Genomic DNA, 8,568 nt, shown 5'->3' with positions numbered 1-8,568 from the left:
CAAGACACTAGGAGAGTGACAGTATCTCGGGAGGTGAAGTTTATTGAGGAAAGAGGGTACTATGAGGAGAAGAACCAAGAAGATTTAAAAGATCTCACATCAGATCGAGCTGCTACTTTGAGAGTTATGCTGGAGAAACTTGGGATCAATATGACTCAAGAGCAGCAAGGTGGAGGAAGTGCACCTAGAAGTGTACCAAGGGCAAGTGATGATCGGATCCCTCACCTTGACCATGAGGGGGGAAATGAAGCAAGCTCTCTTAACCAAGGAGGGGAAGAGAGTTCTAGGAGTCAAGAAGAGAGCTCTGACTCACATGATCAAGGTGTGGAAGCCACTGATCAAGAAGGTGTTGCTGAAGTAAGTCAGCAAGAAGAGCAAAGAGTTAGTAGTGATGATGCGCAAGAGGAAGCAAGTATACAAGAAGAGGTGCAAGTGCAGGATGAACCAGTTCTAAGGAGAAGCACACGGCTAAGGAAGGATCCTTCCAGTTGGGTAAACACAAGAGTGTACTACAATGCCCAAGCTGTGGAGCATCCTTCTCAAGCTGTATGCTCCTTTGCTCATTATCCGGAAGAGCATTGTGCCTTTCAAGTCAGTTTGGATGAGAGTTATGTTCCAAGGAGCTATGAAGAAGCTATGCTAATACAAGAGTGGAGAGATTCAGTTAATGCTGAGGCAGATGCCATGATCAAGAATGATACATGGTATGAGAGTGCACTACCAAAAGGAAAGAGAGCAGTGTCTAGTAAATGGATCTTCACAATCAAGTATCTTCCAAATGGGAAGATAGAAAGGCGCAAGACAAGATTGGTGGCAAGAGGGTTTACTCAAACCTATGGAGAAGACTACATTGATACATTTGCACCAGTTGCCAAGCTTCATACCATTCGGATAGTGCTATCTTTGGCAGTGAATCTTGAATGGGATCTTTGGCAAATGGATGTGAAGAATGCATTTCAACAAGGAGAACTAGAAGATGAAGTCTACATGTTACCACCTCCTGGTCTTGAGCACTCGGTAAAGAAGGGAAATGTGTTGAGGCTAAAGAAGGCAATCTATGGTCTCAAACAATCTCCTAGAGCATGGTATCACAAACTGAGCACAACATTGAATGGAAGAGGGTTCAGGAAGTCCGAACTTGATCACACTCTGTTCACACTTGTTACTCCTTCAGGTATCATTGTAATCCTTGTGTATGTAGATGACATTATCATCACTGGCTCTGACAAAGCAGGTATCAAGGCAACCAAGGAGTTTCTCAAATCTGTGTTTGAGATTAAAGACTTAGGAGAGATGAAGTACTTCCTTGGCATTGAGTTGTGTAGAGCTAAGGAAGGGTTATTCATCTCTCAAAGAAAATATACACTTGATCTTTTGAAAGATGCAGGTGCATATGGAGGCAAAGTAGCTAAGATGCCCATGGAGGATGGGTATAAGGTTCCACGTGAGGGGGAGCTTGAAGATAGCAAGCCATTCCATGATCCAAAGCTTTATAGAAAGCTTGTAGGTAAGTTAATCTACTTGACAATTACACGGCCTGACATTTGTTTTGCTGTGAATCAGGTGAGCCAGCATATGCAAGTTCCAAGAGAACACCATTGGAGAATGGTGGAGAGGCTATTGATGTATCTAAATGGAACTCAAGGTCTTGGTGTTTGGATGGGTTGCAACAAGAGTACAGAAGTGGTGGGCCATTGTGATGCTGATTGGGCAGGAGATAGAGCTGATAGAAGATCAACCACTGGCTATTGCACTTTCATTGGTGGGAACTTGGTTACTTGGAAGAGTAAGAAGCAGAAGGTGGTCTCATGTTCCAGTGCTGAAGCCGAGTATAGAGCCATGCTGAAGCTAACCAATGAACTTGTGTGGATCAAGGGGATTCTGAAGCACTTGGAGATTGATCAAGCTACACCAATGACTATGCATTGTGATAACCAAGCAGCTATCCACATTGCAACCAACTCGGTGTTCTATGAGAGGACCAAGCACATAGAGGTTGATTGTCACAAGGTCAGACAGATGATAGTACTTGGAGTGATCCTGCCATGTTACACCATAAGTGAGGATCAGTTGGCTGATGTGTTCACCAAGGCTGCGAGGCAGAAGACAATGGAGTCCATCCACATCAGGCTGGGCCTCATTGATCTGAGTAAGAGAAGCTGATCCCCTTGCTGTGAGGTCTTCACTCTTTTTCCCTCATCAAGGTTTTGTCCCAATGGGTTTTCCTTGGTGAGATTTTTAATGAGGAAGATCTCATAGCATTCCAAGCTTGACTTGTTCTACATGGTCAAGCTTGAGGGGGAGTGTTGAGATGAGATGATCAAATATTAGTATGAAGAAGAGGAGATCAAGTTATGGGTTTGGCACTGTAGCAGTAAATATTTAGTTACCACAGTAACTAAATAGTTACTGAGCCTTGAGGTAAATAAAGAAGAGAAGAAGTGTGAACTTGTGAGAAACTCTATTCGGGAAGGAAGGTTTGATCAAGCAAAGCTAGTGACCGTTTAGAGATGAGGTTGGGCGAGACTTGACAGCCTGTATATGGCTGGAAAGGAAAAGCAAAAGCATCAATCATGTGGAGCTTCTAGTCCACACATTCAAACAAGGCGCCAAGTTCTTCCTTTGACTACACATGCTTAGCATAGTGTTTTATCTAATCTCTCATGTCGCAAACCCTTATTTCCTCTCTAGTATAAATATGTAATCACTCACTCATTAAAGGTTAAGCAAGCAATGAAAGTCTCTTAGACATTTTAAGAATGGTTCTTAGTCTCTTTGTCTCGGATTAGTCTTTCCTTTACTCAAATCTCTTCTTAATCTCTCTAATCTCTTCTCTAATCTCTATTACTACACTAGATCTCTAGAAATCTTACAAACAACTACTCACGATTATCCTTCCTCCAAAATAATTTATTTACTGAATTCCTATCTCTAAAATTTGGCAAACACCCGGCGAATATAGCCGGTCCTCACTCAAAAGAGACGTTTCGGTAATAGGTAACATATTAAATCAATCAAAATTATATAGAAATCAAGTAAATTCGATACTGTTATGTCTTATCAGGTGTTTGCAATCTCTATTGGTAGGTGACGATGGAGAATAATTCTATTAACCTCTGTTTAATTCTTTGTTTCTCTATCAAACGTTTATGGTAGGTGACGATGGAGAATATAGAAGAGCCATGGGTATTGGTGATAGAAAAACTCTTAGAGAATGATTACTACGGAGATAAAACGTTCATTAACCAGGCAAAGAGTTTGATGTTTTTATGATTTTATCTCTGCATCAACCAGAGGATGAAGCGAAGCTGCTGTTTGATATGAGATTCTGAATTTTGATTGTTGCTGATGATGTAGACGTCAAGGAACACTACAAGAGATTAGCTCTTTTGCTTCATCTGAGACTTGAAGACGCCTTTAAATTGGTTTTAGAAGCTTAGTCTCAGTTTTGCTATCAAGAAGGTAAATATAAAGAGTAGATGCAAAAACCACAAAAAACCACACTAGCCAGCTTCATCACAAGCCTCGGTATGAGTCTGAACCTCAGCTTAAGTGTATGTGTTCTCAAAATTTTGTACTGATTAATTTGCTTTCATGAGTGATGTTTCCTATTATTTGCTGATTTTTACTGTTTTCACTGTGTTTGTTTGCAAGTAAAAATATTCCCATGCGAAGCATGGGGTTAATACTAGTGCTAAATAAAATGAAAGATAGATTTTTTTTTTTCTCTTTTTCTTTTTTTTTTTTCTCTTTTTTTTTTTTTTAGCAAAGATGGTGGGATGACGAAAAAGAAGGTAACATATGATGTTTGGATTGCCACTGGTGGTTCTTCTGGTTCAGATCATTCTGGTTCTCCTCCCATGTTCTTGCACAGCTCAGTGGTTATGGAGCGGTTGCTCCCTTAATATGCTTGTTCTCCTTCTGACTGAATCTGCGCAGCATTAACGAGTAAGAGGCTGCGTCGATCCTTTCCTCTCCGACCTTTTTGCACATATCTGCACATATAACACTGAAAAACAAATGCATGAAGGTGGAAAAAAGGCTAAGGCGCAGGGTGGGAACTAGCTAAAGATGAGCTAGCCACTCAGGAACAACAAGATGGATATAAAGGATAAGAAGTCCTGAGTGTAGATCTCGTTTCCCTGATCTAGTGCCCATAACAAGAAGAATTTCAGTCACGATTAGGTTCAAGTTAGGTGGAGTTGAGTCTACCCAGTGTAACCTGATCGGCTGAGAACTTCTGGAGAATCAAGTGAGAAATGTCAGGGTGTTCCAGGTCCACATGTGTGTCTTTCGCCACTGCTAAGGTCACTGAATAAGATAACTAAAGCATGAGGTGGTTAGTGATCAACACGGAATAAGGTCTTAATTCCCACAAAATTTTAACTGACTCAATCCTAAAAACTGACTCAAACTGACTCAAAAGAGAAAAACAAAAGAAAGAAACGAGTTAGTAAACGACGAATACCCTCCCCCAGACTTACTTCACAACGTCTCGGTGTGAAAATAAATCAGAGAGAAGGTGAAAACAAGAATATACAATTTTTTTGGTCGAGATACTTACCTGGAGCGGGTGCTCCGAAAAATTCTGGGTGTTCTGTCGCCAGATTTTCACCTGGGCGGTTGTTCTCGGCTCCTGTAGAACAGGGAGCTCCGTTTCTGCAACCCAGAATTTTTCGAAGTATCTTAAATTTTCTGCTTTTTGACCTGAAACTCAATAAACTAAAACGAAAATAAACAAACAAAAACAAAACCAAGTTATTTTACACTTACCAGTGGGTTGCCTCCCACAAAGCGCTTGGTTAAAGTCACTAGCTTGACTTGGTGATAGGGATCAGTCGGGTTGAGCATGAGGGCTTGTTCCAATACAAGCTCCACAATCAGACATGTTCAGCTTCAAAACTCTGCTCAACAACCCTTTCACAGCAGCTTCTCCTTTCTCTTTCAGCTCATCAGTGAGAATAACTCTGACTTTAGAGAAAGGTTTAGAGGTACCCTTGCACTTTACCTCATACTCAATGGATTTCTCATCACACCAGTGAGGTGTCAAAGTCATAGTAGGATCTCCTTTGACCCTTTTCTTCTGGACTTTCTCTTTCACCCTTGCATTCCCACTAAGTTTCTTGGAAATCAGTGTGTGGATCTCCATTCAGGACTTCCTTGAACTCACTGTTTTTACCAAGTTCCTTCCTTGGAACAACCTTCAGCTTTTCTCCACTGAACACTGAGATGCAAGAGGCGTGTAGTTTCTGAAATCTGGTGGGAACAGCCTGATAGAAGACATTCTTGTTGATGTGGGAGAAGGAGACTCTCTTTTTAGGCATATCAATGATTGCTCCCACTGTAGCCATAAATGTCCTTCCTAAGATCAAAGGCATCTCATGATCCTTGTTCATCTCAACAACCTGAAATTCAGTATGGAGAACACAGTCCCCAACTTGGACATGAAGGTTGCGAATGGTGCCATAGGGAACTGCTCTAGAAGAGTTTGCAAAAGTCAGAGTCACCTTAGAAGGCTCAACATCAGCAATGCCCAACTTGTCTACAATCGCCTTTGAGACAAGATTCACACAAGATCCAGAGTCACAAAGAGCTTCCTCAAATTCTACTCCAGCAATGGAACATGGAAAAGCAAATTTTCCAGTGTCATCAACCTTAGGCAACACCTTCAGGTGTCTAGGTGGAATCGGATAGGGAACCTTAGGAACATAGACTCGCAGTGGTGGAATATTAGTAGATCCGTCGGGAGCGGGAGCAGTCGCGGGAGCAGTCACTCTAGAGCTAGCAGACTGCTCTGTTCTCTGTTCTGCCCCCATAACAGTCTCAGCGAACAGTTGTTCCGCTTGTTTTTCCTCGGATTTTTCACGTCTCTGCTCGGTTGCATTACAGTGCTCAACCCTAGGATTCATCACACTTTTTCCACGAATGATCTCTTGCTGTCTTTTAACAGGTTCAGCAGTTTGAGCAAGCTGAACATCAATCTTATTTATGTGGTTGCTCACAGTATCATATTTTGAATTCAGCTCGGTGAACATGCTGTCCATCCTGGTGTTGATGTCTGTGGTAACCTGATTCAGTGCCTTGACCTGAAGTTGCTGGCTCTAGAGCATCTGCTGCATCATAATGTTCAGATTTTTCAGATCATCTGGCGGACTGTTCCCTGCAGTCGGAGCACTCGCGGCTGGAACAACTTGGTGATTGCTCTGCGGGATGGTGTTCTGATACCCAGATCCTTGTGCCTGGTTGTTCTGCAGTAGCTGATCGACCTTAGCTGTTAGCTCATCAATTTTCTGGGTGTGTACACTGTTCCCTTTCTTGGAGCGGTTGCTCTCCTGATTCTCATTGGCTGAGCTAGCTGCCATGTTCTCAATCAGCTTGAGCGCTCCATCAGTGGTCTGAGTCATGAAGTCTCCATTGCTCGAAGAGTTTAGAGCACCTTGGTATTTCCAGTCCACCCCATCATAGAAAATGCCTAGGAGGTAATCATCATCAAATCCATGGTGAGGGCATTCTCTCTGGTAGTCATTGAAGCGCTCCCATGCATCACAAAAAGGCTCATCATGGAGCTGTCTGAATGAATTGATCTTGTTCCTCAATGCAGCTGTTCTCGCCTTAGAGTAGAAATGGTTGAAGAACGCTGATCAGACCTGTTCCCATGAAGTGAGAGAGCCGGTAGGGAGAGAGTTCAACCACCTTGCAGCTTTTCCATCAAAAGAGAATGGGAATAGCATGCACTTGATGTAGTCTGATGGCACACCATTCGCACGAGTGAAACTGCAGACTTTTTCGAAGTTCTCAATATGCTCTATTGGAATTTCTGCAGAGAGACCAGAGAACACTTTTCTCTGCACCAGATCAATCAGAGCAGGCTTGATCTCGAAGTCCTGCCGGGTGCAGAGTGGAAGAACAATGGCAGAGCGCGTAGGAGGAATGTTCCGCGGAAGGTTTCTCTCCCCGATTGGAACAGTCTGCGCTGCTTGTTCCTGCCGCGCGAGAGCAGCCTGTTCCTGCTGCGCGAGAGCAGCCTGTTGAGCAGCATCCTGTTGAGCTTGGATGGTCTGCTGCATCTGAAGCATCTGCTGTTGCATCAGTTGCATTGCTGCAGCGAGATCATCCTGTTGGCCGTGATCACCCATGGTGGTGTTGGTTGGCCTTGATTGTTGTCTGTTCTGTTTTTCTAAACCTTGCGATCTCCTGCAACAAAGAGAAAAGAGCAAGTTAGAGGTCTTAGACTAAATAAATAACCGAAAAATAAAGGTAAAAAGATGGTCCCCGGCAACGGCGCCAAATTGATATTACGTGTAACGCACACCAATTAACCTAATGTGCACACTACCACAATCGAATGGTATGTCGATGTAGCACTTTAGGATCGAATCCACAGAGACCAACTCTTACACTTTATTTCTATGGGATCAAAATTAAGCTAAGACAATATGGGGCTTTTGATTTGGTTGTAACGTGCAAAGCAGCAAATAAAATAATGAAAATGTGAATTCAGATTAAAGAGAAGCCAGCCTAGGGTTACTTCATCGGGTGCTAATACTTGTGAGCCAAACAATTATTCAAGTGCTAATAAGAACAGTCTAGAACTCGGATCACTCAAGTAGAACAGTCCACTGTCGTGGTACTGCTCCCTATGCTGTTCGATCTCACCGTCTAACTGTCGTTGAGGTTAGAAGCGACAACAAGCAATATAGATCAAGTCCGATATGTTCACAAAACACCCTAATATCTACTTTCGCTGATTAGGGATGCAATGTTCATTCATAACATGTCTAGCAACCTAAGCACTTTTGATGATCAGATTAAACCTAAGTTCATACATTAAATGGCCAGATTAATGCAAGCAATAAGGATGGATATGAATGAAGACAATATAATGATTCACTTATCTATGTTTAGCTCACGAAATCAACACCCTAGAACCCTAGACAAGCTAGCTGACTACTCAGCCATGAACAGAGAAAACACAGAGTTCATAGATGAATAATACTGCATAAAAATAACAGAAACAAAAGGAGGGTTCAGGATGATCTTCTCTAAAACGAGAGAGAGAGAGATCCTTCTCCCTTTACAATCCAAAAGCAGAAAAGTCTCCAATGGTTTTCTTGTGTCTAGAATAGCGTAGAATGATAATGAGAAACATAAAAATATGATATACCAAAGCCACAGGCGGCTGGGAGAAAAAAAAAGATAATTAGGGCAAATCCCGAGATGTTGTATTTTATTTATTCGTCGGGAACAACCACGGGATCACTCCGTCTACTTGTTTCGGTTGATCGGGAACAGTCATCAGACTGTTCTACGTTAAAATCACCAAACTGCATTGATTTCTACCTCTTTTGCTCCAACAGGTCCATCTCCCATCCAGTGCAACTCCAGACCTGTAATGACTCGAAAAGGACTAGAAAGACTCGATAAAGACTTGAAAACCAATTAGAAAACATATATACAATGATGTATAAAACACCATATATCAATAAGAATCATGAAGATATTGCCATATGTCTAAACAGGCTAATCTGAAATCATCTGGATAGAAGGTGTGATATCTTCTTGCTCACA

General features: G+C 42.2%; 1 non-coding gene across 1 annotated transcript; it reads left to right on the top strand.

Moving 5' to 3' along the window:
• Positions 1-6,492: 6,492 nt before the first annotated feature.
• On the top strand, positions 6,493-6,599 carry LOC130507145 (small nucleolar RNA R71). Its single transcript, XR_008942219.1, has one exon. It is a non-coding gene; the product is annotated as a small nucleolar RNA R71 (small nucleolar RNA).
• Positions 6,600-8,568: the final 1,969 nt, after the last annotated feature.

Source organism: Raphanus sativus, unplaced genomic scaffold (genome assembly GCF_000801105.2).
Source record: "Raphanus sativus cultivar WK10039 unplaced genomic scaffold, ASM80110v3 Scaffold4088, whole genome shotgun sequence".
Taxonomy (NCBI): Eukaryota; Viridiplantae; Streptophyta; class Magnoliopsida; order Brassicales; family Brassicaceae; genus Raphanus; species Raphanus sativus.
Note: the sequence above shows the minus strand (reverse complement) of the source record. Positions and strands in the feature narration are given on the sequence as shown.